General features: G+C 31.6%; 1 protein-coding gene and 1 long non-coding RNA gene across 7 annotated transcripts in view; one reads left to right on the top strand and one right to left on the bottom strand.

The window, feature by feature from the left end:
* LOC141448919 (uncharacterized) overlaps window positions 1-4,046 on the bottom strand; it is a 42,350-nt gene extending 38,304 nt beyond the window's left edge. The window contains exons 1-2 of one of the 5 annotated variants that reach the window (XR_012455256.1): window positions 3,876-4,010; window positions 3,569-3,738 (exon numbers count right to left, since the gene is read on the bottom strand). This is a non-coding gene — a long non-coding RNA (uncharacterized lncRNA). Of the gene's footprint in view, window positions 1-3,568 lie in introns of all 5 variants that reach the window. The other 4 variants (XR_012455257.1, XR_012455255.1, XR_012455258.1 and 1 more) reach the window with 4 other exon arrangements.
* The window catches only part of magu (SPARC related modular calcium binding-like protein magu), a 54,563-nt gene that overhangs the window by 21,116 nt on the left and 17,123 nt on the right, over window positions 1-16,324 (top strand). The gene's annotated exons all lie outside the window — the stretch shown is intronic.

The raw sequence follows: 16,324 nt of genomic DNA on the forward strand, positions 1-16,324 counted from the left end.
TCAACTAAATGAATTCTAAATTTTGAAAAACATTTATGAAACATTCACGACTTTACATAACCTTTGTGGTTGGAGGGTTATTTATTGTAGGCCAACATAATATAATCCTTTAATATATAGTTTTGCTACTAATAAGATATCGGCAGATAAATAGTGAAATGGCATAATTATCGAAATGACAGAAAATTGCAGATGAGACAGTAGGAGATAGTTGTGACTCTGTTCATACAATAGGTTTTTTTCATTTTTTGTCACGATTATTTCGTAAACTTATTCTACGATATTTCTTCAACATTTTTCAATCTAATGTTGAAGCTATGAGCTATTTGTTTCAATGACTATAATTTTTATTTGAAACTTATTCCAGCTGGGAGTTTACGAAAGGTTTTGGTGAGATGCGACTTTAAGCTGTATGATTCAATTGCAGATAAATGATCTAAAGAAGGAAAACAGCGCTGTCAAAAACTGCAGACTCACTCATAAATCCTGACCAAACAAACTCCAGCAATTACATTTTCACTATTAAGTCTATTGGAATCAATGGGCTGGAAGAAGTGTTCCACAAAATACAGTGGCGCTTAGTAAAGGAAGTGTACAGTTAGAATTATGATTAATTTGGCCGGCCTGAGATTCTATCTATATTCTGCGGCCTTATTAACACTTAAATATAGGTTAAATCCGTTCTTTGTAGTCACATAAATATACTGAACGATGTGTGTTACTTTTCTCCTTATTCGTGAGTGATAGAATTTCCTGGTTCGTGGAGTAAATAACCTGTTATTGGAGAAGGTCGTCAACTCAGGATGAATTACATTAATTCGTTCGGTTTCTAGTAACAGTCGCTCGCTGTGATTACTTTTCCTCTCGTTCTTTCATTATTGTTATATTGTCAAAATCTTATAGAAGAAAATAACAATCGTGTGAAATAATAATTCAACTTTCTCTAGAAATTAGTAGTTATGCAATTCTAATTTGAACAATCACTTCGAACTGAATGTGTGTGTTCTGCGAGAATTAGAATTGTAATTCTTGCAGTAAGAAGGGTGATTTTTTTTGTAAAATACTGTTAACGTGCATTTACTACTGTTTTATCTTTCTAAAACAAATTGTCCTTTACATTAAGACGTAATTGTCACACCTTTACAACATATTTATCTGTTACATTTAAGATAGCAATAAGGTACTAGCTACCTCTGCGAATAAACAGTGGATATCATATTTAAAATCTTCATAGCGCTGATAAGACTTCAACAACTGCTTGTCTGCGCCGATTGCTGACGCAAATTATGAAAATCTCTGTCACACGGCCAGGTGTGAAAGCAACAATTTAAATTTAATTCTTTGTATTGTGATGTTTTGCATTCAATTTTAGTTAAATTGTTTCTTTACAGAATACTTGGACGATGCTCTGAATTGTCCATAGTACTCAAAAGATTTATATATAATACTATCCTCAAACATATGTGGGACTTCGGACTAGAGCTGTGGGGTTCAGCCAAACCTACAAACATACGGATAGCGCAAACATTCCAATCAAAACTACTCCGACAGATAGTTGTCACTCCTTTCTGTGGTGACTAACCTTACTCTGCATAACGACCTCAACATCTCATTTGTTCAACAATTTGCCAAGACGAAATAACGCAACTTCCAAACTGCTCCTTCTAATTGCTCTAATTCATTTGTACAGTCTTTCTCCCCAACTGTTATTCCTAACAATCCATCGTGCCGATTGAATCGCCAGTGGCCACGAGACTTCATTGAGAACTAAAGATCATCGACTTCCTGTAGTGAGTGCTACCGCTGTATATTTAATACAGTTTAACTTGAGGCTGATGAGAGTTAAATAATAGTACATCCTGTTACCAAACATTTGCATGAAACTTAGTCAACTTTCAATGCTTGGTATATTCAAACAAAACTTCAATATATTGCCAACTTTAAATTATGAAGTTGATTCGTTTGAAAGATATAAGCTAGAGGGATGCTTAAGATTGATTGCACTTTCTTGAGTACTCACATAATAAAGAAATATTATCCCAAAAAAAAATATAATTTTACTCTAATAAAAGCATTTACGTAAGTAATGCCAAAATTTGGAAGGTAGAATTGCAAAATAATGGAAAAATAAGGAATTCTGGTCTACTTAGACCAGAAATTGAGATTTCTCTTTCATTGTGTTAATATATAAGACAAAGGTTTTTTATCACACAGGGTAACCCGAATTTTAAGTTAAGATTGCAAAATTAGTGGAAAAATAAGGATTTCTTATCTAGTTTAATTGGAAAGTTTGAAGATTTCTGCTTCAGTGTATTCATAACTAAGGCAAAGATGGATTGTACATACAGGGTAGCCTGAATTTTAAGTTACGATTGCAAAATTAAAGAAAGCTCTTTAGGAATTCGTATACAAAATAATAATTGTAAATTTCAATCATTAAGCTCTTCCGATCTTTGTTTTTCTGAAATCTTAGTTCAGGAAGCAAAAATGGTAATCGATTTTTTATTTTATTTTTGGTATTCCTCTCTCTTAAACACATATACTCATATTATGCGCTTAAAAATTGTTTCTTGGACCTATACTTCTGTGCAAACTCAATTTGACTGATTTTCTCTGACCGGCAAGAAAAGAATGTGAACTGAATTTAGTTAAATAAAAAGAAAATTCATCGAGCTTCCTGTTTTAATATGTATTGCTATAAATTGCACATAAATGCATTTATTAAGAAATATAATGTGCAAAAATGATTATCTTATAAATAATAACATTATATTATTGAGGATGTGGTTATTAAAAGGATACATTCTGTGGTTACAACGTACATAAGGATGTGATTAAGAAAACTGTGTCAGTAATATCACGGAAAACATGTTTATTTCCTATTTTCAATCTGACAAGATGAAGAAATTATATTTTATTAATGAAGTATTATTTTAGTCTGGGATTAGCTCATTTATCTGTTCAAGTTCGTCTGAATGGAACGAACCGTGGACTGGCGAAGGAACTCTAACGTCGGTATTTCATTTCTAAATTTATTTTCTAGTGAAAATATAAAAGCAGGATATCCGTATGAGAGTCTAATGCAATAACCAAAGGGCTTATCTCTTTATAATCAGTATTATTTATCTTGGAATTAAAGCAATTAATGTATGCATCAGAGGGAATCTTAAGGGACAAAATTTGTTGTGCCTTATACCGATAACCAAGATGCTAAGTACCTGATTCATCATGAGATAAATTGAAAGTTTCCTCTTCTACCTCATAAACTTTACATAAACTTTAAGTATCATTGAACACATGAAGTCAGAGAGAGTTGTCCCGGAAAGGACAGAAACATCTACTATCTGCTCAGTCTGGACACCCCCCAATCACATTTTAAACTTCCAACTATTTGCAAACTGATGAATGCTGTCATCCAGTTCTTGGCAGGTTATCGTGGTGCCTGCTAAAGAAAGTTCTCTGCACCCAGGCAGTTAGAACAGCAACCTTGACAAAGATACTTTTTGTTGACTGTACATTACAGAAATAATTTCAAGATAAAGACAATGCATTAAAAAAAAGCTCATACCTTTTTCTGCTCAAGCCGGAGTTCTCCGGCTAAAGGTAGTTAGTTGGCCCAGTATTCAAGTGGTCACTAATTCTTCTCCTGTGTCAAAATAAATCCCCTGCTCCAGACCTTGCTACCATGAAACCATCCAAGTATCACCTGATCATGTGATTTATTTAGTGGATAATTACCTGAGATATTGTAACAAAATTATTAAAAACTTTTGGACCTTATTACAAAAAAGAAAAAAAAATGCCGATTAAATTAAAACTAACTAAAAGTTAGTTTCGGCGCGAAAAAGAATAGAATTATACTAATAAATATAGACCATTATTTTGGCGAATGATGCATTGACTTGTTTTTAAAAATATGATCGCTATAACAGTGGTAATTTGCATATGAGAACCAGTCGAACGACTTCATCACTCCTTGACAGTATTGAAGCCCCAACACAAGCGCCCCCTCACCATCTCCAGATAACAGCCTATATATTTTTTTCCTTTTTAAATTTAATATCTTTGGAGAGAAAAAAAAAACTTTATGCTTGTTAGTTATAATAATATACTGCTATGATTAGGTGTTAAAAATATAATAAAAATTCTTTACATGAATAGTTTCTCATTCCTTAAATATTTATATTTTTTATTGAACTTTATTTATTTATTTATTTTTGAAGTAATCTACAAATATTTTTATTGCAAAATTTGTTATTGAATATTTCAGTTTAAAGCCTGACATTCACATTCCACACATCGTATGTTTTGTCTAAAACGAGAAATCGTATTAAGTAGAACAGAGCGTAAAAATTACGAGTACTAACCGTATGTCTTATCGAATCCATATGAAGTCCCAGAGCGATCATTACGGCTTGAAAAGGACTCAAATAAAGGATTAAAGACCATTAATTTTTCTTGACATTGTACAAAGTATCTAAACAGTCAGGAGAGAAGACACACACTAATCTTTGATGATGAAAATGTAAAAAATATTATTCTTAATAAGCTTAACTCCTAAAGATGACCTGTGGTTGAAAGCTTGACCAAAAAGTAAATAAGAAATTATCAATTATATTGTCAATAATCATTCTTCCTTCTGGATTAATTAATCTGCCACCAAAAAAGGTGAACAACATACTATATGCTCTTTATTTCGCTACCCTATTTTAATGTGACCTCCATTAACTCACATAATTTAATTTAATAAATAATGGAATTCTCGATTTAAGTGAATTTATCGTTTATAAATAAATAACAATAACTGGGCTAGATTAAGAGAAAGTGTGCTCGTGTTTACATAAGATTTTTTTTAATTGTTTATATTAGAGGATTCATCTTGAAATCGGTGAACAACTAACAATCATCTGTAATCCTTTGTGTACTGCTCAAGCTGTTTAGGGATTCACAAATGCAAATCGATAATGATCGCTCCATAGTTGAGAAGCAATTTAGTTAGGTATTCTACTCGAGTATAGTTATTGCATACATAATATGAATTTTATAGTATGGGTTAGAGGATTGTTAAGTGTACGTTAGGTGATTTTATTGCATTTATTAACATAATTTTGCAACATCCCCATTTTATTATTATTATTATTTATTTATTTTAACATTAATGTGCAATATCTTGTTGAAAATTATTTTAATAACTTGCAAATCATTTTTATATTTTTTCTTTTTTGTTATTGCAGTTATAGAAATTATCTCCCCACACTAAAAAATAATTAAATGAAAAATAAACTAAAAATAAAAAAATCTATGAGACTAAAAACGACATTCCTTTGTAACAAATATTATATTACCAACCAAACGTTTCCTTTCAACTAAAACTTCACTAACTTTTTAATTTGTATCGTAAGCTTAAATTACAGCTGGTTCGTTCTCTTGGTCTACCATAGTAGGTAGGATAAGGTAATCGTAATCGTGCAGATTTTGATTTTCAGTTTTTATCTAAAATATCCGTTTTGAGATTCCCAGAATGCGGAAGTGTGATTTTTTTACAAAATGATCTGTTTGGTGCAAATCAGTCAAAAGGAAGTCTACAAACGGAAGTTTACAAAATGAAATATGGATGGATAGATTTTTCTCTAAAGTATCATTTTTCTGCAAGGTGTGTGTACCTATCTTTTGAATTTATTGTTAAAATTGAGTTTAAAGAAATTTTCATTACCGAAAGTACCTCTTTATTCAATGTTTAGTTTACTTTTTCAAAATTGGCTCCCAGTATATCTGAAAGCTTGGTATTGATTGGATTGGACTTCGGTGGCTCAAAATAAATATTACCGGTGACAAAACTTTGACGATCTACTGTTCTTTTCGAATTTAGAGGAAATGAAAAATTTAATGTGTACAAAAAGCATATTTTACTTTTACACAAGTTAACATCTGAGATTATTTTATTTTTGCATAATTATTGTATAATTGATCAATTTACCGCACTATTCAGTATTTTATAATACAGTGATGTTGCAGAAATTCCTAACTACCTTCTATAAAATTTACTATGTTTTCACAACATAAAAATTTAAAAATAAAATATAAAATTAATAACATGTTTATTTTGTAGCTCATAATAATTTTATTAAACATGTTATAAAAAAAGTTGAAGAATTATTTATTTTATATCGCATATATATTATGTATATTAATAAAAGTACAGTAAACTAAAACTGGAATTACAGGCGTGAAGAATCTTCATTTGGAATGTATACATATATACATACATATTGATGGTGTGATTTTATACATATATATTTGCCCAATGACAACGACAGGTTTCTGGTTAAGAATTTGTGGACAAGATTTCAGTTTGGCGCCACCACCATCAGGTTATTTCTCTCCCTTCTCTTCTCAAAGGAGAATAATATATAATCTCACTTCTTGCAGGTGAATACGAGTATATATATGTATATTCCTAAATCTGCATACCGATGTATGTGGTGCTTGTACACCAACCTCTCTTAGTACTGCTTCAATTTAATCACTTTTTCTTACTGAATATATATTCTTCAGTAACATTGGATAATTTTGTTTGATTTTTTCAATTGAAAGAGGAATTACTAAAGACTGAGTCCAAAGTTTCGAGTTTGCCTGAACGTTGACACAGACAACGGTCAGAAATCAATAAGAAGAAAACATCTAAGATGGATAATGCTTACAGTTTCTTGAACTCTTGATTTGTTAGGTTTAGGTCTGAGAAAACAGTTTTTGTCACATTTTTAGATTTTCTGATAAGTGATCAGTTGAAGAAGTATACTCAGTGTAGAAGTTGTGTTGGTTAAATGAAGAGATTGCAATAATTACTTCCGTCTTTAAGCCACTATATTGGACAAACTTTGCAGCATTTGGGGGAAAAAAATTGTACTAAATAATACTCAATCAAAAAGTCAGCAGCCATTGCAGTCAGCTAAAAGTAAAATTTTGTGTAAGTAGTACTCTTTTGTATTATAGCAGGGCCACCACAAAGGTTTGACAAATTAAAAGTAGTTTTTCAAGATCCATAGCCAACAGAGCAGAGTTAAAAATATAAAGTATTTCACATTCTGCATCGTTCCTCCTTAGTTTCATTAAAATTTGACGATCATGTTATTATGAGAGTGAGTTGGTTACTCTTGTGAGGAAAAATCTTAAAGAGCGGTTCGGAAAATCATTCCCAACTGGGATGGTAAGAAAAGTCCACACAGGAAATAGATTTTTCTAAAAAAGCAGTTTGTTCACTTCCTGGATGTTCCAGGTCTTCAAGAAAATAGAGAACTTGTTTTCAGTCGCATAACTGTTACCATAAGATGATGAGTTTTAGTTTTCAGCTTGTTCAGACAGCTGACTCCATTCGAGCGGATGAAAATTTGCGAGATTGTTGCAGATGTCTCCGTTTTATTCTATTGTGGGTATTTTGGTAGTGCAACAGGACTAGAAATGCCGATACCTTGATACAACTCCTCAAGAATCTTTAGGCTCAAACTTGCAGGTCCGTAGATCCTGATAGTAGTAGTTTGTTGTATCTATTGTTTTGTTATTTGTTTGGAAAATTATTGTGATGTTATTAGAACAGCCAATACCTCCTTCGGGCTTGTAATCTCCAAATTGAAGACAGGATCTGAACGAAAAGAAGGCTAGTTCAAATATCGAATTCTCGGAACAACAACAAAATACTAAAGATCACGATTCAACTATTTGGCGAGCATATTTGTCCTGCGTTACTAATGAACAGAAAACGCTGTATTATTTTTAAATCCTACATGTCGTGATTATGTCGTTAGATAGAACTAAATAAAAAGAAGTTCTGGATGAAACAATACTTTTCGTTGTTTGATTTCATAGTTGTATTAGATTCAATTATATCACTCTTAATTGCGAGAATTGTGTAAAACAAAAGCCACACCCTTCAGATAAAAGTGTGTGCAGATTAAAGGAAATAATCAGACGCATTTTGGAAAAAGAAGACGGAAAACTGAAAAAAGAATAACCCACTTACAATGGTAAGAGAAATAAGAGAGTAAAGACAAAAGAAAATGTTTCATAATCTATGTTCTCAAATTGAAACAAATTATAGCTAGTTAACAAATTAAATCCTACATAATTGTATGTTTATTTATAATAAATATGGTAATTAGTAAATTTTATTACAGCCTAATTAAATTAATTTGTGCCCATGACACAGATAACCACAACATTAAATAAAAATAATAAAACTGGTTAACATAATGTAACTGTGAATATTTAGCTAGAAGGTCATGTGTGAGCTAATCGGTTATCACTGGAATTATATCACAGTTAAATGATAGATAATTTACGAATCTCGCCTATTGAATAATTAGGAGATTGTTTATATTGATTACACCTTTGAGGTGACAGACAAAGGAAGTGTACTGTTTTTAGGGAACTACCAGAAATATAGTGGGATTTTTAAGTTTACTTTGGCTCATATTTTCTGAAACTCAGCATCGTTTATCTGGGATAATATCTCAGATTTTGGGGTTCTTGGTTTTGGGATATTTGGGGTTTTTCCTAGATCCCTCAAAATCATACCTTTATCTCTTCTACTAGCGATCGAGACAAATTGTTGGTGGTGAGATTCTACTGAAAATATTAGTTTTTCATTGAAAAGTAAATTTTATAAAATTGTGCGCGTGAAGACTAGCTCAGAAACGAAACAATCTCAGAAAGTGCAAATTATTATTTATGGAGATAAGTTTTGAAGTTGAAGAAAATAGCTGTCCGGAAGTAAGAAAGTCCCAAACGATTCAAAATGAAGTTTCAAGAAGGTTTAATTATTACATAAACTGCGGTAAAAAAAAAATCATTACCGTGTTCGCATCAGGTTTTCTTAATGCACAACAAGCAGAGCTTACAATATCGATTGATTGATTCGAGATATTCCTTTATATTATATTAGATAGTTCTTTCTTTTTCAAAGATTCTTTAATCTGACTACCCAATTTGTTTTTGTGGACTTCAAGTTTTTCATTTTAATTTATTTTTTAATCAAATAGCCAACGGCCTCTTCTAAAAAATATATATATATTGGTAACCAGAGCCGGTTCCTACGACAACCAGATGCTTTAGTGAGAAGCTTCTGGTTTTTAGCTGATTAATGTTATTTAATTTTGTATTCGGAATAGTGTTTTAGTTAGAATGCAAAATAAAGGGGAGAAATTGCACCGTGGTCCTCAGGAACGCGCTTTAGGTTCTCCAAAGTCCTTTAGTCCTGTTCAAAAACATGCTCGCAATTTTCCAAACTGAAATGTTAATATTAAGAGAAAATAATTAGAAACAAATTGAGCTCATTAACTTACTATATCTCACTCATTGCTATCATTTTGCAAATCTCCTAATTTAGAAATATTACTTAAATTGAACATTTAAATGCTTCGCTGCTCGATGATATTTAATTAACTTGGTCAACTTAATTATTTATGAAACTGTCCACACTCCTATAGAAAAGTAAACACACATGCAGTAAAATTTGTAAATAACATTTTTCGGCGTACCAAAAGATCTTAAAACATAATTGCCGATGGCAATTCAAATTTGAAAATTTGCACTGGCGACATGATAAGAGAAAATGCCAATTTTGAATTTTTTATAAACTAGAAATATTTTAATTGATTTCTGCTTCCCCTACCGTCAAGTATTTGAGCAAAATCAGCATATTACAAGATTGTAAATGTATAACACGAATAATTATATATAATTGGTCAGAAAGAACACCTGTACGAATTATTTATTATAACAGTTTTGCAACCAAATACGATAACTAACTTAAATTATATTTCGTACCCCACCTTGATCTTGTATTTTGTAAAGTCTTTCCCCTGTCACTTTTTTCAGAATCATTTGGGGAGTGGCATTTACTCGACACACATTTCACATACGATTTAATTCTGAAATAAGATTGAATGAAATCCACCTTTTTCGATGCCGATATTATGAAATGGTATTTACTGCATTCGTGTCAGAGTTCATATCAAACTTTTTCCCGGAAATATAAGTCTTGTCGAACGCTGTGGCCGTAATCCACTTAAGAATCATTTTCTCACTCTTTCCAGCCACTGTATAACATTTGTGCTTAGCTTTATTACAGGCTCAGTGTCCATTCTCACTAGGCAGATATAAAGGATTAGTTTTAGGCATCAATAATATGACGATAAGCAAACATTCTGATGATAATTAGGGTTAGAATGTTGTGGATATTTTCAAATTTTCTTCAGCAGGTTAAGAAAATTAAATTTTCCATTGCTCGAAGTGTCAAAACGTATCGAATCGTTTAGATTTTTAGTGATTTGTTTGTTTATTTTTATTACAGCAAGAAAATGTCGTGTACGTATCTACACCAAGTTTCTCTTTTAGTTAATTACCGCAATTTAAAATTATTTTCACTTAAATCAAAGCTATAAAATGTCTTTAGTAGAAAAAGGTACAATTTATTACCGTTACTGCATAACAGGTGTTTCTTGCTCGTTACTTAGATACTCGTAAATATCTCCAAGATGTATATCTCTGGATGTTTCTAAAAATAAATATACATTGAAATATACATAAATATAATGGCAGACTGGAATCCAGACTCTCTCCATGCGCTGACAAGATGCTAGTCCCTCCATAAAGATTAATGGGGTAAATGTTCCACTATTAACTACTGACAGAGAATCATATGTATTCTATATCTATGTATACTGTATAATACACTATGTACAATATAAAAACAAAATCCAACAGTACATAAAACATCTCTATTTAATACTAAATAAAGTACTACCCTGTTTGTCTGTTCGACTAACAGAGCTTAATTTCGATCAGGTCCTTTTTTTCTTTACTTCTTATTTTAACATTCTCACTGTATTAGCATTTTTTATTGCTTTCACTTAAAAATTCCACGCTTGTGTGAAATGACAGTGAAAATGGTATAAACAAGTACCATACGTGATTTTCTCTTTGGCAATTCTCATTTATCAATTCTTTTGTGCGCACCTGTAAAGCTCACAACAGAGATGAGATTATTTTACTTGAAAGCTCATTATTACCATGCGGCTTTCAACATCTATTCTTAATTCTCATGTTGTAACTTTGTTTACTGTTTAAAGATGTTAACTTTTCCTACTATAAAGTAAGAAATTCTTTTGTCATCTTAACTACAAGTTGGTGCTTGAAAAAGTGGAACTACAAGGTGTCAGATTCACAACTTTGTAAATCTGAACTGGAATCAAATCAAATCTTCGGGCAACATCTAAGAAGATGTTAAAAATCATCACAAAGGACAGTGACCAAAGACATAAAAAATGGCTTCTTATAGTTTTGAAAATCCTTACTATAGAAATTTGTTAGTAGAAATCAGATCACTATAAATTCTAGTAAAAGAAAAAAAAGTAAGAAATGAAAATTTTGGTAGTTGTTTAGTTCATCTGGTGGAAAACAAGGAATCTCTTCGCTCTTCACGTATCAAACCCTTGTCTCGCTGCTAGATTTTTTTACAAGAAATACTTACAGAGGAAAGAAAACTCTCTTTTAATTTGGACGTTTACCTCGTAGAATTACTCCGACAAGTAATAAATATATGATCAACTTCAGGATTCAGATCACATTTCTGGATTTCTATAGCAGGAGGGGATCATAAGAGAATAAACCCGAAGACCACCTCTAGGGGTGAGTCTCTGCGGTGTATTAAAGGTTCGATGTGGTTGGATCTGGCAATTTAGAGGCCGAAAACTCATCTATGGGTGGATCTAAATGTATTTTTCAGCCTTCCAATCGGATTTTGTTGTACAAACCAAGAAGGCAATAAAACTAAATATCCTTGTCAAAAGGATAGTTTATCTATGGAGGCAGACAGACAGGGGCATTCAAAGCTGTCAGTCTGTCTACCAGCTTAATCCTAAGCTGAGTGAGAATGTATTCTGTATTCGAATAATAAGTTATTATTTATATATTTATTGGTTGATTAATGTACATTATAAATTTGTTTGTATTAAAAATCGGTACTTTTGATAATTTGGCCAATATTAATTGGCTCTTCAATCTTTGACAGATAAAGAAATAACTTTGAATACTAAGAAGTTAACATTCTCAATAAACTGATATAAACAAAGTGAAGCATTGTAAGCCATCAGAGTCTGGAGATCGTCATCCATGACTTCATTTAACATACATTCATACACTCGCAGATGTTATTCTAATTGAGAACATGTGACCAAAATAAAAAAATTGTTGACAATTTTTTGGTAAGTTACTGACTGCCGTTACGATTATTTCAATTGAGGTGAAGGAACTGTAAAAATGTAACATTGTTTTTTTGTTCTTGTTTTTTTTTTAATGTTCTTTAACTGGATAGGGTGTTTTTAAGATTCTGAACTAGTATTGTAATTCTGATAAAGCGATTTCTACAAATTTGGAAGTTCATACGAAAAATTTAACACTGATCTCTTAATAAAAGAGACAGTAACTACTTTACTTATCTCCTAAAATAAAATGTTCATCCAAAGGACGTTCTATTTTTTGTTCCCCTCCGGTATACAGTAAAAAAAAAAAAATGCATAATTGAATACTAATGCGTTCCGGTGCTTCATAGCTCTTATAGATAAATTTCTGTGTTGTATGCTCTTAGAATTATGAAGACTCTGGTTTTCCTTGGTTAGATTTATTGTTGAATGATGACAGCAACTGAAAAAAATGAAATCTGGCATCAAACTTGACAATACGGGCAGCAATTCATCGAATGACTTGTTCTGCCGCCATCTGCATTATACATTAACCATATTAATTCAGATTTGTTATTATTATTATTTAAGACGTGTCAGTATCTGAATTCATTGAACTTACTCATCGTAGGTTCCTCTTTTCTCAATTTACGTAATCACGTTTTGTTTTTTTTAACAGAATTTGAAAGATGAGGTCAGGCTACTTTCTAAAGTATTCGTTCAGTGCACTTTACAACCTCATCACTTATCGATAATAACTGGGATTAAATGAATTGCTAAAATTTCAATTTTGGGGAAATTTGGAGAGAATAATTGAATAATTTGAAAGTGCTAATTTTCCTACGATTTCCATCAGTTTACGCGATTTCCTTAAACTACAGGTAATGAATTTTCGAAACCCAGTTCTCATTAGAAACAAAAGTTTTTAAATAAATAAAGGTTATGAATGTTAATTGTTAGAACAAGTGATATTTTTTTTTTAATTACAAAGAAATTTCCCTTTATATTTTTGTTTTGACCAAATCGTAAATTTACAATTCTAATTATTTAGAATTATCTGATGTAGAGGACCAAAACGAAGTATCTTCCGAAAAGGTTGAGATGTGAGAAAAAGTATTTTTTAGCAAATATCGACTTCACTTATGATCAATTAAATGATTATTCGAACTTCCAGATTTGAAGAAAATTGATCAATAATTACAGAATTATTCAGGTTAAAACTCATTCTTAGTCATAGAGTAAGATGCAAAACCTGAATGATTGAACGAGCTAGATTGAGCATCACTTAAAATTTTACTATTTATTATTTGTATTATTTCTGATTTTAATAAATAATTAAAATAAATAATATTGATCTTGTCCAACTTATGTGCAGATCATAATTTGAATCAAATACACCTTGCACTATAAAAACCACTTTACAAAACTATTCTTTCAAGGATAACTACTTTTATTTATATAGATACGAATTGATATACACGTTAGATGATTTAGAATTACATCTGTATAGCAGGAATATTACACAATCACGCTAGGCCATGTGGGAGCGTGCAAAAGAGTTTACACGCACAGATTGTAAAACAGAAAAGAAAAACCAATACAATTTTCACACTTTTTTTCCATTTCTTGCATTTAATTTTAAATAAGATCTCTAACTATAAAACATTCAATTACGAGTAATTACAATACTAGAATACGGCGCCACTTAATTGTGCAAGCCGTCTAGATTTGCATATTCTTGCGTTTATTTGCTATTGATTTATTGATATGAGTAATGAGTTGCTGTTTATCTTGTTGCATGTACGATACATGTAGCATACCTAATAAACGTTCGTAAAGATTTACCAGATATAATTTTATATTAGTTTGATCAAATTGCCTTAAGTTTTTAGTTTATTCTTTCTTTTACTTCCTGCTAGGGATCATATGGTGTGGATTTACATTTTTAGCGGAACTATAAGTTGTGAAGTTTTCCGAGCACAAAAAAACAAACAAAATTTGTAAATTTTATTTTGAATTGGTCTGGATTAGTGTCTTTGTTCAGTTAAGATTGTAGATTGAAGAAGGAGTGGCTTAATCTTAACCTTTTTTTTTTAGATCTATTATCTTTTTTTTGTTGTTGTTGTAGAATGTCGGCAATTGTGAAGTGAAATGCATGGAGATAAGCTAGAGTTTGTCTGTCAGTTCTTTAAATCAAAACAGTTGCACACATCAACTTCTTCAGCAGCCTGTAAGAGTACTGTAAAGTACACTTATGATCTTAGAGGAAAGGTCTAGAAGCTAAGAGCGAATGCAGCTTTAAATTCTTCTGAAGGGCATTTTAAGATATATAAATGTATTGTGCACGAATGGTTTTAGGAAATTGAAAAGAACAGTGGTTAAACTGTTTAGAACGATGGTATTCAAGAGCGAGATATTCAAACAGAATTACGCACGAAGTGTAAATATTTACATTGAAAACAGTTTCTTCATGCGTTCTTCAAGAAAATGTTTTTGATTAAAACTTGACTTTATAATATACCTTTTGGAGATTTTGGAAAGCACGTTGATTGTACTGTAAAATGCAAGTCAATAAACTTCTAGAAATCACTCGTAATTCCTGCTTCGGAATTCATTACATAGTGAACATGAATTAGCGGGGAGGCTTGATATCTAGGGATACATTCGAATGGGAATAGATCTTCCAGTATGTTGTGGATGGCTCATTCAGGGGAGCCACTACCATTATAGGATGATCCTTGTCTTCGATTTAGATGTTTCTTTTGAATTACTTCTACCAAAGTAAGAAGTTGCTGGCAATGAATCGTATCGGCTTCGTTGGCATCATTTTCAAATGAAGATGGCATCATTTTCAAATGAAGAATGCACTCTACCTCATCATTCACACAACATAATCTTCATTTTTTTGTTGTAACAATCAGACCGATAAAGGGTTTCTACTAACGAGAGTGGTTCTGATATTTCTTCGGTGAATGTGACCTCCAATCTTGGTACCCAGATTGGTGTTGCCAGGCACCCTTGATTCCAATTTCACCAGCATTCCTGTAGCACAACTGTACTCTGCTCTTTTTCTACCGTTGTAATTTATTCTGAATGAACGAGGATCCAATTAGATCAAGTTGTTGAAATGATCAATCATTCACCAACAATGTTCCATCAATCACAGTGTAATGAACAGCTAGGAAGTCATATTACCAAAAATGTCCATTCGGACCGGTCAGACAACTTCCTGACTACACTCTGAGCAAGTCTTATAGACAGCATAAACCTGTCGAGAAGACACAGCGACTGAAGAACTCTCTTGTTAAACTCGTACAGGAAAAGTTGTCGAAGGAGGAACCTGCTCTGTCAATCTATCTGCAAAAAAAAAAACACAAATCCTGAAATAGATCGATACGAATTTATATATTAATCCAATAAAATGTGCATCCAATTTAATACAAGGTTATCATTAGCGATTACCTTTATTATTATTTACTATTATTCACTTTACTATTAAACTTAACAACTTTTCTTTATTGACTAATTGAGTAATTGCGCCAAAATCTTTTAAAACTGTCTTTAACTCAGGCTGGTTAATTTGATTAAATTATATTTATATAATAAGTTATGAAATGCTTATAAAAGTACAGGTGTGTTGTGATATCAATCAGATATCCAAGGTCTTTCCTAGTTTGTGGTGTAAAGTTTGAATTATGTTCTTCCAATAGAATAGACTACTAGAAAATACTGTCTTCTAGAAATATAGCACATACTATCATGGCTAACGAACAAAAATTACTGAATTATTATTTCTTGAAAATATTAAATATCTTAGGGAAGATGAACAGTACTCTAATTTGGTTGACTGAAACTTCCTTACCCTTAGAGATTCCATTTTCTTGAATGAAAATCATTGAAACCGTTTTTTAAATGTTTGGCTATTAAAGGAATTTTCGATCCAATCTGAGATGGGATGTTAGTCTGACACGTAATGTTTTGCATTTCTAGTGATCACAGGCGACACTAACTTATTTATTTCTTTATTTACATGAAACTTTACTCCATCTTACAAATACAACGCAATAAATAGATAACGTTGTTATCAC

The sequence above is a fragment of the Rhodnius prolixus genome, unplaced genomic scaffold, assembly GCF_049639745.1.
Source record: "Rhodnius prolixus isolate KJV_2025 unplaced genomic scaffold, Rpr scaffold_2, whole genome shotgun sequence".
Taxonomy (NCBI): domain Eukaryota; kingdom Metazoa; phylum Arthropoda; class Insecta; order Hemiptera; family Reduviidae; genus Rhodnius; species Rhodnius prolixus.